This window comes from Jaculus jaculus, chromosome 4, assembly GCF_020740685.1.
Source record: "Jaculus jaculus isolate mJacJac1 chromosome 4, mJacJac1.mat.Y.cur, whole genome shotgun sequence".
Classification (NCBI taxonomy): Eukaryota; Metazoa; Chordata; class Mammalia; order Rodentia; family Dipodidae; genus Jaculus; species Jaculus jaculus.
Genome location: NC_059105.1, coordinates 146,380,972 through 146,403,373, shown reverse-complemented (window position 1 = coordinate 146,403,373; position 22,402 = coordinate 146,380,972). Strand labels below are relative to the sequence as shown.

At 39.6% G+C, this 22,402-nt stretch overlaps 1 pseudogene; it reads left to right on the top strand.

Annotated features, from left to right (window-relative positions):
- Window positions 1-7,115: 7,115 nt before the first annotated feature.
- LOC123460268 lies at window positions 7,116-20,088 on the top strand (annotated as a pseudogene).
- Window positions 20,089-22,402: the final 2,314 nt, after the last annotated feature.

The following is a 22,402-nucleotide window of genomic DNA, read 5'->3' as shown; positions in this document are numbered from 1 at the left end:
TTTAAGACACAAAGCATTCAAATGTATCATCAAACACTTGAAAATGAGCTCCATGCCAGCCCCATCCTCAAAGGTGGACAAAAAAAAAAAGAAAGAAAGAAAAACTCAATAATACAAGCACGTGAAAATCACATTACCAACCATTACAGTCACAGGACATCAGCCAGTATCTTTCTTCTCATCTTGGTCTCTAGCCTCACAGTTTTGGCTTTAAACAAAAGCACATTGTGAGATCTCAGCATTATGTGTTCAACACATGTCCCAGGGAGCAAAGAAAGCCTTTTTTTCTCTTCTGAGCCTGCTTTAGTAATACACAAATACACTTACATCACACGCATACATCTATACGTGTATACATGCGTACATTCTCCACTCACCCAAATCCACACATATTCAAATTTATACATATGCACATAAATATGTACTCACACATACTTAAATCTACAAATGTACAAACTTTTAGATTCACCCTCATAAATATATACACATCACATAGCCCCGCTTGAACACACATTCATATACATACCCCCATGCATACTCAAACCCTTGTCCACAGAAACTCATACACATATCCTTCCACTCATTCATATGCTTATATACACAATCATATGCCCTTGCACACATGAACATAAACAACCTGTTTCAGTGATCCGGGAAGATGGTTTAGCATCTTAGTTTCCAGAGCAAAGGACAGGGTCATCTGAAATTAGAAATGTGGTCAGTGTTGTCAAGAAGTGCCAAGAATGTGCTATCCAGAGTGCATGTTTATTTTTCAGAGATGGAACTCAATCCTGCATTGGTTTTATAGGACATCTAATGCTGGTTGTCAGACATGGAAATAGCAGGGAGACCAAAACATTCACGAGAACTCGAAATGAGGTTCATAATTTACAGTTTGGTTACCAATCTGTTCCTACATTTTGCTAGGTTTGTAATGGCCTGTTTTCGATTAATATGTAAATTACACAATAAACTCTTCTAGTTGGTTTGCACCTGCCTCTTTACTTCCCTTTAATAGTTTGTAATTTTCCCCCAGTGCTTTCAAGGTAAACTTTTCAGTAGGAGGCAGAATCAATTCTTTCCTGCCCTGAGCCCTGCCAACAGTAAGTCTTCCTGCCTACCCCACTGATCCCCAGGAGAGGGACTCAGGGCCCACAGCTGCTCACAGCTACAGGAGATGCAGCTCTAAAGAGGGCCTTCACTCTGCTTTGTACAGTAAGCCCAGGATGGTCTGAGGGCTCAGTGACAGCTGAATCACACTTCCTTTTTAAGATACGTCTGGAGATGGGTGTTAGCCAAGACTTCAGGATGACTAAAAGATGTGGAAAGAGGAATGTTTCAGAAGCCAGCACTGCCAGGTGGAACTTTACCTTTGGTCTGAGTTTACCTAAGCTATCATAAATAACATACCAATGGTAATGTGTCTCTTTGTCAGCAATTCAGTTCTTAACATAAAACACTGGGAGGAGAGGATACCATCTTACTATTACTGTCATGGTTGTTATTGAGTCACACTAGGGACAACACGCTTAACATTTGTAGCATGGGATTCTTTTTATGTTTTTCAATCTCAATCAGATACCAAGACACACAGGCAGTGGATTTGACACCTGTAAAATCTTTGAGCCATTTCCGTCAGGACATTCCTTGCATTATAGACAGCACTAAGTGACCTTCCCAGCCAGAGAGTGTTTCCACATTTGTCATTACTTTAGATTAAGCTCTTATCCGTAGGTCCATACGCACATCTGTTACCCGGTAAGGTCAGAAGGGCCCCTGTCCAGAGATTAGACCTGCAGCAGGCTGTCACGTTTATCCAGAAGACAACTGGGTCATGATAAAAGGCCCTGATGAACATGAACAGCCCACAGTCTCCATTCTTCCTAAGCTGATTGCTCACTGGTTCTAAGCCTAGCTTTGCCTAAATGTGGTTTGCTAACAGCAAGAAATAGAATCGTACCCATTGACCTCTAGATTCCAACTCATCTTAAAATTCAGGGACTCAATATTCTTAACACCTGAGCCAACAACAGCTAGATCTGAATTTTTATAAAGTATAAATATTGTATTTGAAATAGCTATAGAACATGTCCATATATATAATTTCAAAAAAAAATTGAAAATAATCCCAGCTGGTTAAATTTAGAATGCTTATATTAAAACCAATTCAACAATCCTTTCTGGCACTGTTCCCAGAACATTTCTATTTGATTGGGAATTGTTTAAATTTTAATCCTTTTTAAGCCTTTCTCTCCCCCAATTGAGCTCTTCTTAGAATGCCGTAGTTGAAATATTGACTGTAAGGCACTGACTCTCTTATTAAATCATGTTTCTCAGCAATGCTACTGCTACCCGTTTGGACTGGGTAAGGGGCCATGTGCAGAACGTGGGATGGGAGGGTACACTTCTGTGCAAGAGCGCCTGCCAGAGGCCCACTTCTCCTGTGTCACTGTCAACACTACCTGCCACTGTGGCCTTACAACTCAGAGCTCTCCCTCACCCATCTGAACCCTTTAAGAAAATAGTACAGAGCCGGGCGTGGTGGCGCACGCCTTTAATCCCAGCACTCGGGAGGCAGAGGTAGGAGGATTGCCATGAGTTCAAGGTCACCCTGAGATGACAGAGTTAATTCCAGGTCAGCCTGGACCAGAGTGAGACCCTACCTCGAAAAACCAACAAAAAAAAAAAAAAAAAGAAAGAAAGAAAATAGTACAAACTATCTCCCTAAACATTTCTGCAGCAAGCTAAGAAAATAAAACAAACCTAATTGCAATGTGCAGATTCCTGAAATGAAAGCCCACATTCTATAGTGTCAGAATCACATCGCTGTTCCTCTCCTTAGTAGTGCTTCCCTCCTACTTCCAAATTTCATTCAGCATGGATTTCTCTCTTCCTTTACATTAAGAGAGCTAAATGAATGGAAGAACTGGAAGCAAGCCTGGGAAAGGGCTTACAGCAAGAAGGACCGGGTGTCATCTTCCACTCGGAGCCCTTCTGAGCCTTGGCACTGGGCTGTTAACCTCCGTCAGCAACAGCCAACTTTGTCTCCTCCTACTGCTTTACTGACCCACATACTGCTAGAGTCCCTAGATAATTACAATAAAAGCTGTAATACTCTGTTCATTTCACCTGTAATGCCATGTTTGCTTCAATGTGCCATCATGTAAATAATGCTTAACAGTTTAAAATTCTTCCAAGTCATCTTTTTGTAAAAATAAATTATGGCAATAAGTAGATCAAAGCTACGAAAATTTAATAATTGACAAAAGTTCCATGGTTATCTTAGTGGAAAGTAAAAGTATCTTGAGCTTCATAAATAATAAAACATGTATTCCTTTTATATCATAAGTATAGGAATTTGCTTAATAAAAAAATAATAAATTATCCAAAAATTTTAAATAATTTGAAAATTTATATCAAATTGTTAAGAAGCTAAATATTATAATTATGTGTTATTCTAAAACATTTCTTCTATTTTCTCTTATTTAAAAAAAATCACAAAAATAGTTTCAATTATCTAAAACCATGTGGCATTGCACATTTTACTCAGAGTAGGAAATTAATCTATCATGAAGTTACTGAATAAATTAAAGCTGGTGTTTATGTTTATTCAATTTTAAATATGTGTGTAGGTATTTGTGTAACTCATTCTAACTGTTCAAACAGCCCATTAATTCATTTAAATGGGAATGGGTAGAGATGAAGTGTCATGAGCTAGAATATAGGGCATGTTACCTGAGCTCACAATTACAAGCACAAAGTTCTACAGAATGAACATGATGAATTTGAACCATTAGAAAAATTAGGTCAATAACAATCTTTAGCTCTAATCTCCTGAGATTGGCATTTAAAATGGTATAGAAATACAAGGATTCTGCCTGAGAAAGTATAATCACATTAAAACTTCGCTATGCTGTAGCAATTGAGATGAACACTGTGGTACATTTTGTAAAAGGCTCCCCTTGACCTCACTACCACTAAGACCATTCTTAAGAGATACTGTGATGGACAGCTGGTCCATACATTAAAGACAAAATAAAAGTTTTGCACAATGTAGTATTACCACTAGTACCATTAATATCACTTGAAATCCTCTTTTCAAATGCTTCAGAGGGTGTCATATAGACTCTTATGCAAATGGGTATTTGCCTTCTGTTCCTGGACACAAAGCAATAACAGCAACACGGTAAGTCAGTTCATGACTCGTTGGTAATATAAGCTCAGTCTATGAATTGCCAATGGGTCATACTTTCTCATCATTATGGGAGTGTGTAAACATGTACTTAGAGCTGTTAACACCACGCTGGGTTTCAACAAACAATCACATTGATGCTGATAATGAGTTCTGTAAATATTGCCATGGCTGTGAGTCCATGGAGACCTTAAAACGATCCTGCTTCACTTAAAAATTATGTAACACCCAGTGTTCTATATGAGAAATTTGAAGAACTATTAACTATTTTAAAATTTAGGAGTTAAAAATCAAAAATATGGCCTGGAGAGATGGCTCAGTGGTTAAGCGCTTGCCTGTGAAGCCTAAGGACCCCGGTTCAAGGCGTGATTCCCCAGGACCCACGTAAGCCAGGTGCACAAGGGGACGCATGCATCTGGAGTTGGTTTGCAGTGGCTAGAGGCCCTAGTACACCCATTCTCTCTCTCTCTCTCTCTCACTCTCTCTCTCTCTCTCTCTCTTTCTCTCTCTGTCACTCTCAAATAAATTAATTAATTAAAAAAATTTTAACTATGCTCCAGGGACCACAGACTATGAAGAATGAACAGCCGCATTGATTCACTGTTTTAATCAAATAAAACCTGCAACAAAGTTAATCTGAAAAAAAAAAATTTAAAACAAACATATTTTAATTCTAATTCATAAAACGAATGAGGAAACTAATACTAGTATTAAAAAATTCATCTCTACAACCTATCTTGATTTCTACCCTGAATACACACAGACACACACACAAAAATAAAAATTTTTAAAAAAACTGTGATACTGTGAGCTTTAATTCAAGCTTGGAGAAAAGGAATACTTTAAAGAATAAAAATAATGGGCCAGGCATGGCGGCGCATGCCTTTAATCCCAGCACTCAGGAGGCAGAGGTAGGAGAATTGCCATAAATTCAAGACCACCTTGAGACTACATAGTGAATTCCAAGTCATCCTGGGCTATATTGAGACCCTACCTTGAAGGAAAAAAAAAAATTAAAGTTCAATGTTAAATCCCTTTTCCAAAGAGCCTGTCATTCTTGCTAATATGAGGCTGAGCCCTCCTTTCTCCCCTTCTCTTATTTTCTCTTCTCTTTGCCCACCCTTTAAGAAGAAAAACAGGTACCATCTCACGCAGAATAATTCAGCTGGCACTAGCCTCTAGGCCCAACTCAGCAAACAAATATCCTTTGTATATGCAAAAGCATATTAATAAGGTGAGCTCACTCTTAGTTTTTATGACTATCTGTAAGAATAAAAATATTGTACTGTTATATACCCACTGGAATTATTTAAAACAAATACCCTCAGAAAACAGAAGTCCATAGGATTATTTTTAAGAAATTGGATTTACTAGTTTAAATTTATCAACTATATAAAGTTGTTTTAATTATTTATAGCATAGCATATTGTTCATCAAAACATGAACTGGTTTTAAATGGCACTCAATAATTGCATCACAAAGAAACAATCTAAATAAATATGAAAAGTAAATTACCATCTGAGAAAGTTGAAAAATTAAAATTCAAAGACAGCAAGTGAATTTACATCAACCTTTAGAAAATGACTTAGCCCTTTACTACTAAGTGAGATATTAAGTTGAAATTACACTTGATTAGATTCAGTGAAGATGGAGATGGGTGGACACTTCAAAATCTAAACTAGATATGACACCTTTACAGCCTATGCCAAGTCTATTTATTTAATTAGAGTAAAAGAAAATTCAAAATGTCTAATTTGTCTGCAAATACTTTTTGCTTTTTCATCTAAAACATATCCATAAGTTTCACCTTGCAGGGTAAGAGAAATAAAAGCTAACACTCTCTGAATGTGTAACAATCAGCAATTCAAGTTCTCAATAACTAGGTCACAAAAGGAATGCATAAATTGAATAACCCTAACTGGGGCTGGGGAGATAGCTCAGTGAGTAAGGGTACATGCTCTGCAAAGTTGGCTGACCAGAGTTCAGATCTCTCACACCCACATAAAGCCAGCCAAACACAAATTGGCATATGCATATATAATGCTAAAGCTACTATAGTAATGAGAGATAGAGTTAGGAGAATCCCCCAAAGTTAATAGGGTTAGCTAGTCTGGCCTTCCAAGCAGCGAGACACACACACTATGCCAAACATGGTTGGACTTTGACCTCCACATACACACATCCCAAAGTTGTCCTTTGGCCTCCACACACACACACACCCATACACATACAAGACACACATGTACATACAAAAAAATATATGTAAAGAAAAGCCATAGTTATCAAATATCCTTGATTCCACAATATACAATTTGAAGCTCTAACATTTTCTGAAATTAAGTCTTTCTGCATTGAGGTAGATTGTTTCCTGAGCATTTGAGAACCTATCCAGCAGGCATCTTTACATCTCATTATCTTCCTAGCACATATGGATACGTAACCAATTTTGAGGCAAAATATCACCATAACATTTCATTTTTATGATGGTTCATCACTGAAACAAAAATCATCTTTTTCCTTAAAGACAAAAAGGTTAAAGGAGACTTGCAGGCAAGATGGCATATGCCTAATGGCATCACACCTCCCAAGGAAAGAAAGGCAAGATATTGAGGGTTTATCCGGTCTTCTAGGGAGGAGCAGACTAATTGACCTCCAGCGAGAGTCTGCAAAGGGTCAGGAAAAGGGAACCAGCTGATCCCCATGCTCTTGGGAAGTCCACCAGTCCCCCATTCCCTCAAGCAGCTGTCCTAGCCACAGTCCGGGCGGCAGACTCCTGCACTAAGTGCAGGCAAGGGGGGCCAGGCCAGCATAGCTCCATTTGTGTCATCCCACACGGGCAAACACCCTCACTGCCCTCACGAATGCCTTCCCACTCTCCCCGCCCCGCACCAACGCCCTACCACTAGCGCCACGCGGGGCACCGATGCCATCCCACGTGCCGCTGCACACACCAAGGCCTTCCCACTCGCCTCTGCGTGCTCCAACACCATCCCACTCGCTGCTGACCCCCACACCTTGCCCAGACCTAAGTCAGCGGACTAGCATAGTTCCACGTGGGCACACAGGCTCCGGAACATAATCCCACTCCCCTCCACCCACCATCCCCATGCCTGGACCCAAGCCAGCAAAACAGCATAGCACTCCACCCAAGCCTCCAGGCCCGGGATCACCTTCCCACTAGCTGCCAATCCCCTCCACCCCCAACCTCCCCATTCCCACCGCACCCCCACAGATGTAGGCAGGCCAGTATAGCTCCACCCCGTTTCTAGGCTCTGGAACTGTGGGCTCTGGAACTTTTATCTCACCCACCACCACCCCCTTGTATGGACCAGGCATACCAGTTTATTTCCATCTATGCCTCCAGGCTCAGGAATGCTGTAACACTGGCAGCGCCCCTTCCCTGTGCACAGGCCTAGGCAGACCAGGAGCCTAGAAGTAGATTACAATTTCCACACTCAGATAAGGCACAAAAACTACAAAGTCCAAGAAAACACCAAACCACATAAACTATCACAATATGGCAGGAATCAAATCAAACTTCATAATCATTACCCTAAATATTAATGGCCTTAATTCACCCATCAAGAGACCTAAGATAACAGGGTGGGTCAGAAAATTAGACCCCTCAACCTGTTCTCTTTTTATTTTTTTTTAATTTATTTAAGAGTGACAGAGAGGCAGGCAGAGAGAGAGAATGGGCGCGCCAGGGCTTCCAGCCACTGCAACCGAACTCCACAGGTGTGAGCCCACTTGTGCAACTGGCTTACATGGGTCCTGGGGAATCAAGCCTCGAACCAGAGTCCTTAGGCTTCACAGGCAAGTGCTTAACTGCTAAGCCATCTCTCCAGCCCCCAACCTGTTGTCTTTAAGAAACCCACCTCACCACTGAAGACAGACACCTTCTCAGAGTGAAAGGTGGAAAATGATATTCCAAGCAAATGGGAATAAGAAACAAGCAAAGCATAGCTATACTAATATCTGATAAAATAGACTTCACACCAAAACTATCAAAAAAGACAAAGAAGGCAACTTCCTATGTATCAGGGGAATGAACCAACAAGAGGATATCACAATCATAAATCTTTATGCACCAAACACTGGGGCATCACAATTCATAAAACAAAACCTACTTGACAACAAAACAGAAATAACTGCCAACACCATCATAGTTGGGGACTTCAATATTCCACTATTAGTAATAGATAGATCATCCAAACAGAAAACCATATGATCATCTCAATTGATGTAGAGAAGGCCTTTGACAAAATACAACACCACTTCATGATCAAAATTCTGGATAGAATAGGTATGAAGGGTTTATATCTCAACACAATAAAGTCTATGTATAAAGCACCAAAAATCCCAAATAATACTTAATGTGAAAGAACTCAAGGAGTTCCCACTGAGATCAGGAACAAGACAGGGGTGCCCACTCTCACTACTGCTCTTCAACAGAGTACTAGAAGTATTAGCACAAGCAATAAGACAGGAGAGAGAAATAAAAGGGATTCAAATTGGAAAGAAAGAATTCAAGTTTGCCCTTTTTCAGATGACATGATCCTATAAATAAGTGACCCAAAATTCTCCACATTAAAGCTTCTAAAGGTGATCAATTCCTTCAGTAAAGTGGCAGGATACAAAATCAATACACAAAAGTCAGTAGCCTTTCTATATGCAAAAGACAAATATACAGAGAAAGAAGTCAGTGAGGCTGTCCCATTTTCAATAGTATCAAAAAAAATTAAATACCTTGGAATTACAGTAACTAAGGATGTGAAAGACCTATAGAATGAAAATGTAAAAAAAATAAAATAAAACTTTGGGAAAAAAAAGGAGCATGTAAGAATATGGAAAGACCTCCCTTGTTCCTGGATGGGTAGAATTAATATTGTGGAAATGGAAATTCTACAAAAAGCAATGTGCATATTCAATCCAATACTAATAAAAAATACCAGCATCATTCTTCACACAGATTGAAAACATGATCTCAGAATTCATATGGAATGGTAGCAGGCCTTAGATATCCAAACATATCCTCATGTCCCTCCAAAGAAAAACCTCTGGAGGTCTCACCATATCTGATATAAAGCTAGATTATAAAGCCATAGTATCCAAAACATCATGGTACTGACATAAAAACAGAAACATAGACCAATGGAATAGAATTGAAGACTCAGACCTTAGGTCAAGTAACTATAGTTACTTCATCTTTGACAAAGGTCTCAATAATGTAGACTAGTGAAAAGACAGTATCTTCAACAAATGATGTTGGACAAATTGGATGACCCATATTTAGAAAAATTAAGAGACCCACTCGTTCCTCCATACACAAAAATCAAGTCCATTATATTAAAGACCTCAATATAAGACCTGAAACTCTTCTGCAGGAAGAAAAAATAGGAGGCACTCTCCATAATACAGGAGTGGGGAAAGACTTCCTGAGTAACACCCCAGTAGCCCAGGAAATTAAACAATCACTCAACCAATAGGATTTCATGAAGCAAAAAAGCTTTTGCACAGACAAACACACCATAAGCAGACACACATATTGATTACTAACTGGATGGGAGAAAATCTTTGCCAGCTATAACACTGCCAGAAGCCTAATATCTAGAACATACAAAGAACTCAAAAACTAAACAACAAAATATTAAACAACCAACTTCAAAAGTGGGTCAGGGAACTGATTAGGGAGTTCTCAGAGGAAGAATTGCATATGGCTAATACACACTTAAGAAAATGTTAAACAACCATGAGATTTCACCTTACTTCAATAAGGAGAAAACTCACTTAAAAAAAAAAATTAACAATGACAAATGTTGGTATGGATGTGGGGAAAGAGAAACCTTCATCCACTATTGGCGGGAGTATAAACCTGTACAAATACTATAGAAATCAACCTGGAGATTCCTGAAAAGGACGAACATAGAGATCCAATATTTATTCCTTTACTAGGCATTTATCCTAAATGTTCCATGCATCAGTACAGAGATATTTGCTCAACCTTGTTCATAGCTGCTCAATTCATTATAGCTAAGAACTGGAATCAACCCAGGTGCCCATCATTGGATGAATGGATAAAGTAGTTGTTACATTTACGCAATGAAATTCTACTCAGCAGTAAAAAAAAAAAAAAAAAAAAAAAAACAGTAAAATGAAATTTGTAGAAAAATGAACAGACTGGGAAAAGATCATGCTCAGCAGCGAAGTCACATAATCACGGAAAAACAAATGCCACATGGTGTCACTTATCTGCAGTTCCTAACCTGACCTATTCAAATTGCTGTCATACCTGATAGGCAACTCAAGGCCCAAATAATAGTGATGGAAGGGTTTGGGGGGGAGAGAAAGGGAAGTGGGAAAACTAAACACAAAATTAAATCCAAAATAAGCTGATACCAGAGAAAATTTTATCCTTGGAGATAGCCTAAAAGATATAACCCTCAAAAGGAGTAAGGACGGAGCACCTGAAAGGTAGAGCCCTGGTGAAGGTAGGATGAAGCCTAAGCTTAAAAGAAAAGAAAAAAAAAAATCTGTCTCTGACCTGTAACTCCCAGTACCAGAGATTGGTTGCTACCTACATTAAGCTATTGATTAGAGTGACCTACAAGGTCCCAAAATGAAGATAGCTTTCTGTCAATGCACTTGCCTGCCTGAGGCAAAAGCTAAAACCCTATTGCTGAAGGCACCATATGCTACTGACACAGAGCATGGGAATACCTGGCTGGCATTCAGAAGAAAGCCAGTCCCCAGAACGTTAGCCTGTCTAGTGCTGGAAAGCACTATATGAGCTACTATGGGAAAATGGCCAACAATAGTCTGATCAATGAGAGGCCTAAGCTACTCAGAAGCAAACACAATGATACAATGTAAATGCCAATGCAGTAGGGGCACACAGCCTCAGTGGGTAGCCAATAGCTTTCTGATTGGTTAAGTGATCCACTCAGTGCAAAGGAACCCACATCTGAAATTGTGAACAAAATCAGAATCCTATGGAGACAAATATTATGTCAAGCTCTTACTAGTCTTTGGCTAAAAGAGAGGTTACATACATTAAATTCTCCCTAAATTGATAATGCTTTTCCCATTTAAACTATGCTGACTTCACTCTCTGTTGGAGAATCTGTTCTTCTTTTTCAGAAGGTACCAAAACCAGAGGAGATAAACTACCTCTCGTGCTTCAGGTGAGCCCCAGCTGAATCCACAGAGGAATGGGGAGACGAACATGAGTGCTGCTTCCAAGCTGAGCCTGGTAATCAGCACCAGGGTGTAGGAGTCAGGCCCTGAGAATATGCAACACCTACCAAAGAGTGTATAATCAAAAAAAAGAAAAGAAAAGAAAACTTAAAATTCTCCAACCATGGCTCAGAGAATTTGTGGAAGATGAGGTGCAGAGACTGTAAGAACCACACATTGAGACATAATACCCAGAGGCATTTCCTCCCCACAAAGAATAACTGATTACTGCTCCCAGAATGCATAAACTACAACCCCATGGGGGAATAACTGCAACCCCACTGAGGAGCATCCCCACTGGAATGGGGTCAGGGACAAAGGAAAAGAGGGTATAAACACATGATGTATACATACGAAACATCTTGATAATAATAGTAATAATAATAAACATTAAAAAAGAAAAGTATGGAGGGAATTACCATGGGATATATTTTATAATCATGGAAAATGTTAATAAAAAATTTTTAATTAAAAAAAAAGAAAGAAAAGTATGGGCTGAAGAGAAGGCTTAGCAGTTAAGGCATTTGCCTGAGAAGCCTAAGGACATAGGTTCAATTCCCCAGTGCCCATATCAGACAGCTGCACAAGGGGGCACATGTGTCTGGAGTTCATTTACAGTGGCTAAAGGCCCTGGTGTGCCCATTCTCCCTTTTTCTCTCTCTCTCTTCTCTCCCTTTCAAATAAATGAATAAAACATTTTTTAAAAAAATAAAAGTACTTGGGAAGAAAGGGGGATTTAGCAGGAGGTGGATAAGAGATGGTAATTTGGGTGAACATAAAAAAATATATACCATACATGTATGTATGACATGCATGTAAAAAATAAAATTTGGGCTGGAGAGATGGCGGTTAAGCGCTTGCCTGTGAAGCCTAAGGACCCCAGTTCGAGGCTCAGTTCCCCAGGTCCCACGTTAGCCAGATGCACAAGGGGGCACACGCATCTGGAGTTCGTTTGCAGAGGCTGGAAGCCCTGGCACGCCCATTCTCTCTCTCTCCCTCTACCTGTCTTTCTCTCTGTGTCTGTCGCTCTCAAATAAATAAATAAATAAATAAATAAATAAATAAATAAATAAATAAATAAAATTTAAGTTTCCTTTATTTTTAAATATCAACTTGAGTTAGAAAATAATTTAAAAACTTCTAAAGTTGTATTGAGATAAACCAGGAGCTGTGTGAGCTTTCCTAGAGAGATAAATTACTATCTATTCACCCAGATAGGGCACCAACAATGCATTGAAAAGCTTCCTGGTTGAATGGCCCCTGAGTCCCCAACTCCTGAATTTCCTGCTTCAGAGGGTGCACTCACAGAGTAAATAGGACAGACCTCCCAGTACCTTCTCTCCTCCCAGTTCCCTGGTCCTGGTACACCTTCTGCTGGCTTGGGGCAGCCTAATCACTATGTGTGTGCTGTGGAAGCAGGACTTTTGTTCTTGCTTCTTGATTGAACAATTCCCTGGGTCCCCAAATCACTGTTTGCCTGATCCAGAGGGTGCATGGGTCACTGTGGGATCTGGCCTCTTCCCCTTGTCTCCCTGACTTCCCAGTTCCTGCTTCCCCAAGCCCTGTATTCCTTGTGCTGAAAAGTGTATGCAAGTGACTATGCAAGAGCTCACAGCTTCCTACCTCCCATTTCCCCAGGTACCTTTGATATACTTGCAACCTCCAAAATTTATGCATCTGCAGCTATAACTCCATCCTACTCCAATATGGTTCACATTTCAAACAGAACAAACATTAAAGATCCTAAAAGGACAAATAATTGCTTCCCAATCAGTGAAATTAGACATTTCCCTGAGATGGATAGTCCACAATACAATAAAAAATAAAATTAAAAAAAAAGCAATGAAAGTCAGAAAACTGAGAGACCTCCACCAAGCATGCCTAGTCCCCAATGGAAACCACCAATGAAATCGCAGAGAAAACAACAGAAATTGAATCTCCAAATGAAAACACAACAACCAATGTAACCCTGATCAAAAGTATCACTAAGCTGGAAGCAAAGGATCAAAAAACACAATCACATATATGAAATTGAGCAGAATTTTCTCCTAGAACCCTCAGCTTTTGTCACTAGGCTTAACTAATATAGCAAAAATAGAGAAGACTCAAAAGTGATATAAATCCATTGAAGTTGAGTCAAAAAATAAAGGATCTCAATAAACACCACATTAGGATTAATGAAGACATGATCAAATGAAAGAAAATCAGGCATCAAACTGAAATCATGATTCAAAAAAGAGATGGACACAATGAAAAATAACACAACAGAAGACAAAAATCAAATAGATCTTTTAAAAACCTCTCTAGAATTCCTCACTAGCAAAGCCACTCATGTGTAAGACACAATATTTGAGCTGGAAGACAAGACAGAAGAAGTTGATTGGGAGTCCAAAACCTTGGCTAACTTCAAAAAATCATGCAAACAGAATATGGTGCAACTCCATGGCTAGAGGATCTGGTGTGCCCATTCTCTCTCTCTCATAATAAATAAATAAAAATAAAGTCTTTTGCCAGGTGTGGTGGTGAACACCTTTACTCCTAGCACTAGGGAAGCAGAGATAGGAGGATTTCCGTGAGTTGAGGCCACCCTGAGACTACATAGCGAATTCCAGGTCATCCTGGGCTAGAGTGAACCCTACTTCAGAAAAACCAAATAAATAAATAAAATGTTTGTTAAAAAAAAAAAAAGAGAGCCGGGCGTGGTGGCACACGCCTTTAATCCCAGCACTCGGGAGGCAGAGGTAGGAGGATCTCCGAGAGTTCGAGGCCACCCTGAGACTCCATAGTGAATTCCAGGTCAGCCTGAGCCAGAGTGAGACCCTACCTCGAAAAACCAAAAAAAAAAAAAAAAAAAAAGAATATGGTGCAACTGTGGGATACTTAAAATGATCAATGGGTATATCAAAAGGTGAAGAAATCCAGGCCAGAGGCATAGAGAACAAATTCAATGAAATTATTGAAGAAAATTTCCCAGTCTCACAAAAGAGAAGCTGAACCAGACACAATAAGCTCACAGAACACCAGACAGGAGCAAAGAAGAAAGTCTACAAGGCACATCATAGTTAAAACTCTTAACAATGAAAACAAAGGGAGAGTGCTAAAAGCACAAAGACACTCCAATCAGAATTGCCGCATATTTCTCAGTGGAAACCTTGAAAGCCAAAAGGGCCTAGAATGGAATACTTCAAAGTCTAAAAAACTATAGGTTCCAACCCAAACTTCTGTATCCAGCAAATGTATCCCTCAAAATATACAGTGAAAGGAAAACTTTCCATGGAAAAAGTGAGCAGTGAGCACTATGATTATATGAACACAAAGCCAAACTTACAGAGAATACTTCAGGGAATATTCCACACAGAAGAGTCAAACAACAAATCTTAAGAACCTACAAGAATCACAACAGAGCTCTTCACAAAGTCAAGAAACCTGGAGAACCACAGGGAACAACAGAGGAGCAGATCACTAAGTAGAGGATCACATGGACCAGAACTATAGCCACCATCCACAGCCTCCCCTCCCCCACCACCAGCTCAAACACCAGCAAGCACCAGGGAAAGGGAGATCATAGCACCTAGGACCTGCAAGCAAAGCAGCAATTCAATGACCCAGCCAACCTACTTCAACTCACAGTGCACCAAAGTGGGACCCAAACAGAAGCACAGCATAACTAAGACCAAAATCATCCCAAAAGGTAACTGGGATTACACCAGGTCAGTACTCACCAAATAAGCCTGATATATAGGCCTGAACCAGAAATGCTAATTGCACCTTCCATATTAGGATAAATTATATGTTAAATGTGATGAATGGTCGGATTTGCCATTCTTAAATAAACTATATTGTGGGCTTGTTATTTGTTGTTTCTTGATTTATAGTGGCTTTGTTTCCTCTTCTATTGTGCATTAGGGAAGGGTCTCATTTGGTCACAAGCTGATGGAACACTCAACAGACCAGAAATCTTAACCTCCTTGTTGATAGGATTAAGGATGTGGGACAGTGATCTTCTTAGAAGATCTGGTTGTCATAATTCCTACTCTTGCATAAATACTCTGTGCTATTTTTCATTGAATGTGTACATTGTTTAGATTTTAGAATCTGCCTGTATTTTGTTCCACTCAGCCTTCTTGAATATTCTCATAACAGGCAAACCCAACACCTAGGGTCACTTTTGTAGATACTATAAGAATCTTGAGAGCCACGCCTAACACCTTAAGCTCCTACCCTGAAGATATATAACATCAGATTGATTGATACATCTAATAATACTGCAGCTAACTAAAATCCAAGCATTAAATTAATCCAAGATGCAAAAATATATACATTATAACATAAGAAACACCAAAAATCAGGACACAATAAATCCACCAAAAGTATTAATGCATAAGAAATGACCTCCAGTGAGAATGAGTTAGAGAAAATGCCTAAGAAAGATTTCAAAAGAATGATTATAAATATGCTCAAAGAAGTCAAAGAGGAAATCAAAACAATGAAAGAGGAAATCAAAGAAATCAAAGAAGACACAGGACACAAACTTGATGAAATAAAGAGGTCAATACAAGTCATAAATAAGGAAATAGAAATAATAAAGAAAAACCAGTCAGAATTATTAGCAATGAAGAACACAAAGAAATATTTAAAATAATAATAATAAAAACTCTGTAGAAAATCTCACCAGTAGAATGGATGAAGGAGAGGACAGAATATTTAAACCACAACACCAGGTGGCAAATCTAACACAGTCCAACAAAGAGAAAGACAAACTAATAGGAAAGTATGAATGGGAATTTCAAGATATTCAGGACACTATGAAAAGATCAAACATAAGAATTCAGGGTATAGTAAGAAAAGAATTTTACTCCAAAGGCATAGTAGGTGTTTTCAACAAAATCATAGAATAAAATTTTCCCCAATTAGGAAAGAGGTGCCAATGCAGATACAGGAATCCTTCAGAACACCAACAAGACAAAACCTGTAAAGAACCTCTCATCTCCATAATATAATTAAACTACCAAACATACAAACCAAAGAAAAAATAGTGAAAGCAGTTAGAGAGAAAAAATCAAGTTACCTACAAAGGCAAATCCATCAGGATTACAGCAGATTATTCAACACAAACTTTAAAAGCCAGAGGGCTTGGAGGGATGTATTTCAAGTTCTGATAGATAACAACTGTCAACCAAGGTTACTTTATCCTGCAAAGCTATCTATTCAAATAGACAGAGAAATAAGGACATTCCATGACAAAAGCAGGTTCAAGGAGTATTTGAAGACAAAACCAGCTCTACAGAAAATACTTGAAAGAATCCTCCATGATGAATACAAAGAAAAGCACACATATAAGGAACCTGGAAAAAAACAAACAAAACTCAAATACTAGTTAGCACAAGAAAGCAAAAGTAAAACCAAAAGAACTCCAAAAAAAAATGGCAAAAATAAATACACACCTTTTAATAATATCTCTTAATATCAATGGCCTCAATGCCCCACCCAAAAGACATAGGTTTGCAGACTGGGATAAAAATCAGGATCCTTCAAAATGAAACTCACCTTTCTACAAAGGATGGACACTATCTTTGTTAAAGGTTGGAAACAATGTTTCAAGCAAATGGGCATAGAAAACAAGCAGGAGTTGCTATCCTAATATCTGACAAGGTAGACTTCAGTCCAACATTAGTTAGGAAAGATAAGAAAGGTCACTTTATATTGATTAAAGGTACACTCCAAAAGGAGGACATTACAATCCTAAACATATATACACCTAACGTGGGGGCTCCCAACCTCATCAAACAAATGCTATTAGAGCTAAGGTCACAGATAACACCAAACACAGTGCTGGCGGGTGACTTCAACATCCCACTCTCATCAATTGACAGGTCATCCTGTGAAAAAATAAACAGAGAGGCATCTAGACTAAATGAGGTCATAGAAGAAATGGACCTAACAGATATCTATAGGACATTTCATCCAAATGCTGCAGAATACACATTCTTTTCAGCAGCACATGGAACATTCTATAGAATAGATCATATATTAGGACACAAAGCAAATCTTAACACAGGAAAATTGAAATAATTCCTTGCATTCTATCTGACCACAATGGAATCAAACTACAAATCAATAGCAAGAAAAGCTATAAAGCATACACAAAATCATGGAAACTAAACAATACACTACTAAATGATGAATGGGTCAATGGAGAAATCAAGAAAGAAATCAAAAAATTCATAGAGATAGATTATAATGAGAACACAACATACCAAAACCTTTGGAACACAATGAAGGCAGTCCTAAGAGGGAAAGTTATAGCTTTAAATACCTATATTAAGAAATTAGAAAGCTCTCAAGTAAACAACCTAATGCTTCACCTTAAAACTTTGGAAAAAGAACAAGGCAAACCAAAAATCAGTAGATGGGAAGAAATAATAAAGATTAGGGCATAAATTAATGAAATAGAAACAAAAAATCCAAAGAATCAATGAAACAAACAGTTGATTGTTTGAAAGGATAAACAAGATTGATAAATACTTAGCAAATCTAACCAAAAGAAAGAGAGAAGAGAGGAAGATGGTGCCTTGGAAGTGGCTACGGAGCCGGTAAGTGCGGCGGCGGCGGTGGTGGAGCCAAAGGCGAAAGACGAAGAAGAGGACCTGCCAGGTTGCGAGGTGAGGACCGGGTCATCGTAGATGAGTGAATAAAGAAGCTGGACATGAATCTGAACGAGGACATCAGTTCCTTGTCCACTGAAGAGCTTCGTCAGCAAGTCGGTGCAGCAGTAGCGCAGATTGTCAACCCAGCCCGAGTGAAAGAACAGTTGGTTGAGCAGCTCAAAACGCAGATCCGAGATATAGAGATGTTCATAAGCTTCATCCAAGATGAAGTAGGAAGCACCTTGGAGACAGGTGGTGGACACGGCTAGTGCAAGGCCAGCGGGAAGACAGAAAATGGCTCCACTGGAACAGGCAGCAGCAGACTGCCTCCTGGAAACAGCAAAAAGAAAGCAGAAGAAGTAAGGAGAGCTCTGGAGACCGGGCTACACCTCATGCGGCGCGCACTGATTGGGCTGGTAGCCAACTCGGTAGTGCCACGGGCCAGATCCCACAAACCTTATGGCAGAGGGGCCAGGCCGACAGAGACTACACCCCATTACTGAAGAGGCTGGAGGTATCAGTAGACAGGGTAAAGCAGCTAACCTTGAGACACCAGCCACACGACCATGTCAGCACTTCTGCCAACCTCCAGGACCTCTCTCTCTGGGCGGTAAGGACGAGCTGACCATGGCTGCGCAGAAGGAGCCGACAGTGGCTGTGAGGGACCTGCTGGCCCATGGACGATGTGCCTCTTCCCCAGGAATGAGCCTTGTCATGACTCCCATTGCTTGCTTGTTGCCAGCCTTTTCCTCAGCCCCTGAGACCATGCACCCCTGGGAGCTCTTTGTAAAGTGCTACCATGCTAAGAATGGCCACGCATATGTGGAATCCCCAGCCCGGAAGTTCTCGGAGTCTTTTGCCCTGCCTGTTATGGGTGGCACTGCTGTGACCCCAAACAGAGCCTCCTGACAGCCATCCACATGGTGCTGACAGAACACGACCCTTTCAAGCGCAGTGCAGACTCAGAGCTGAAGGCCTTGGTGTGCATGGCACTGAATGAACAGCGTCTGGTGTCCTGGATGAACCTTATCTGCAAGTCAGGGTCACTCATCGAGCCCCACTACCAGCCCTGGAGCTACATGGCCCACACAGGCTTTGAGAGCGCCCTCAACCTGCTGAGCCGCCTCAGCAGCCTCAAGTTCAGCCTGCCTGTAGACTTAGCTGTGCGACAGCTCAAGAACATCAATGATGACTTCTGATGACAACCTTAGCCCCGACCTTAGACCAATACATTGCTCCAGAAGGTAGATGTGCTAGGGTTCTAGAATGAGAGCCAGGGGGGTCAGAGGAGAGGCTAAAGATTTATTTTTCTTAGATGCTGCTTAGGTGGTCAGCCTAAAAGAGGCCACGTTTGTTTTCCTCACAACTTAACATTTTTAAAAGATGTGCAAGAGACTCTTACTAAAAACAGTGTGGGGGCTAGTCACTCAGCGGTGCGCAGGAAGCACGCACACAGCCCTGGGCTCAGTAAATGCACATAAAAAGCACCTACTTTGGTGTACCACAGTGTTAGTGTGGGCCTGTGTGTTTGAGACTATTGTTAAAGGAATCAGTTATGGTACACAGCTAATGTCCAACTCATTGTGCCATATCTGATTTTCACAAGACTCTCGTGTGCTTACCATTCTCTTTATGGTGGTGAGTGACAGTGTGAGTTAGACCCAGAAGACATTTGACTTGAATCAAGTTAGGAGCTGTCTTTCACTGGAAGCAGATTTGATAGCCCTAGAACTTACCTTCCTTTTATGAATATTGATGCCCCTTCTTGAGAATATTTCTAAGAGAGTTAACCACAGGTGATTTTTAAGATAAACCTTTTCCTTTCAGAGGTAAGAAGGAAATCTCCCTGACAGATCACCTCAGTACAGACAGTGGTCATTCTGTTGATGAGGAATGAGCTTACATGTCTGGTCCCGTGTGCTCTGTTGGGTAAATTTTTCTCTGTGTGCCTCTCAACAAGACTAACAATCTTTGTGGAAGTGGATGTATTCAAGAGAATACCCACCACCTGCATACATGGTAGACTGTGGACCAGTGGCCAGCCTCAGTGCTGTACCCGAAGTTGTGACTCCCCAAGCACCATTTGTCCTGGAGGCTGGATAGAGAGTGTCTGACCTTACAGTGGGCACTTCAGCGAGGATGGGAACTAATGTCAAATACCATACAGACCAGGTACCTGAGCAAATCACTATAAAACTGACTCAGAGCAGTCTGTTTGGTTCCTCCTTATTTTGTCCTTTTTTAGTTTTCACTTGCTGTTCAGCTTGTGGTGAGTCGTGCTCCAGGACCCACCAAAGATAGGTAAGACAGATCACTAAAAATACTAGAATCTGAATTCCTCAAGTGTTAAATTGCCACGTGCACTTTGTTTCTACACGACTATGAAGTACATTTTAACATTTTTCAGAAACATGTTACTTATTTAAGGTACATCATTGATATTTAATTAGAATTAGGTTTCTGTGTGAAACAAGATAGTGTTTGAGGTGGGAATATAGCTCATTGGTAGAGTGCTTGCCTGGCATGTTTGAGGCCCTGTGTTCAACCACCATCATATACACACACAAAAAAAATGTAAGATGTTGTGAGAAATGATACATCTGTGGTTCTTAATAAAATTATAATTTTTTGTATAGCTTCTCTTCAAAAGTCAAAAAAACAAGAGAGAAGAGACACAAATTAATAAAATTAAAGATGAAAAAGGCAGCATCACAACAGATATCAGAGAAATTCAAAAAATCATAGGGACATACTATAAAAACATATACTCCACTAAGTATGAAAGTCTGAAAGAAATAGATGATTTCCTTGATTCACATGGCCTACCTAAATTAAATCAAGATGAGATTAATCACTTAAATAGACCTATAACAAGTATGGAGATCCAAGCAGTTATCAAAAATCTCCCAACTAAAAAAGTCCAGGCCCAAAGGGATTCACTGCTGAATTTTACCAGACCTTCTGGAAAGAACTAACACCATTGCTTCTTAAGCTTTTCCATAAAATAGAAAAAGAAGGATCTGACCAAACTCCTTCTACAAAGCCAACATCACCCTGATACCAAAACTAGGCAAAGATAGAACACAAAAAGAAAATTACAGACCTATCTCCTTCATGAACATAGATGCAAAAATTCTCACAAAATATTGGCAAACAGAACACAAGAATATATCATTCCCAGGCCCAGAAAGCCAAGCGCCACATGTTCTCTCTCATATGTGGATCCTAGCTACAGATGACTGGGCTTCTGCGTGAGAATGAAAATACTTAGTAGCAGAGGCCAGTAAGTTGAAAAGGAGACATAAAGGGTGGAGAAAGGAAGGGAGGAGGATACTTAATAGGTTGATATTGTATATATGTAATTACAATGATTGTAATGGGGAGGTAATATGATGGAGAATGGAATTTCAAACGGGAAAGTGTGGGGGTGGGGAGGGAGGGAATTACCATGGGATATATTTTATAATCATGAAAAATGTTAATAAAAATTTAAAAAAAAAAAAGAAAACCAAACAAAAAAAAAAAAGAATATATCATAAAGATCATTCACCCTGACCAAGTAGGCTTTATCCTAGAGATGCAGGGATGGTTCAACATATACAGATCAATTAATGTAATACATTATGTAAATGGACTGAAGGAAAAAAAATGACATGATCATCTCATAAGACACGGAAAAAGCATTTGACAAAATCCAACATTCTTTAAGGATGAAAGTCCTACAGAGACTGGGAATAGAAGGAACATATCTCAATATAACAAAGGCTATTTATGACAAGCCTACAGCCAACATATTACTAAATGGAGAAAAACTTGAAGCTTTTCCACTAAAATCAGGAACAAGACAAGGGTGTCCACTGTCCCCACTTTTATTTAGTATAATACTGGGAGTCTTAGCCATAGCAATAAGGCAAGAGATGCACATAAAAGGGATACAAATTGGAAAGGAAGAGATCAAGTTATCATTATTTTCAGATGACATGATTCTATACATAAAGGACCCTAAAGACTCTACCAGAAAACTGTTATAGCTGATAAACACCTACAGCCATGTAGCAGGATACAGAATAAATACATAGAAATCAGTAGCCTTCCTATATGCTAACAACAAATACACAGAGTATGAAATCAGAGAATCATTACCATTCACAATTGCATCAAAGAAAATAAAGTACCTTGGAATAAGCCTAACCAAGGAAGTGAAGGATCCCTACAGTGAAAACTTTAAAACAATCAAGCGAGAAATTGCAGAAGACACTAGGAAATGGAAAAACATCCCTTGTTCCTAGATTGGAAGAATCAATATTGTGAAAATGGCAATCTTACC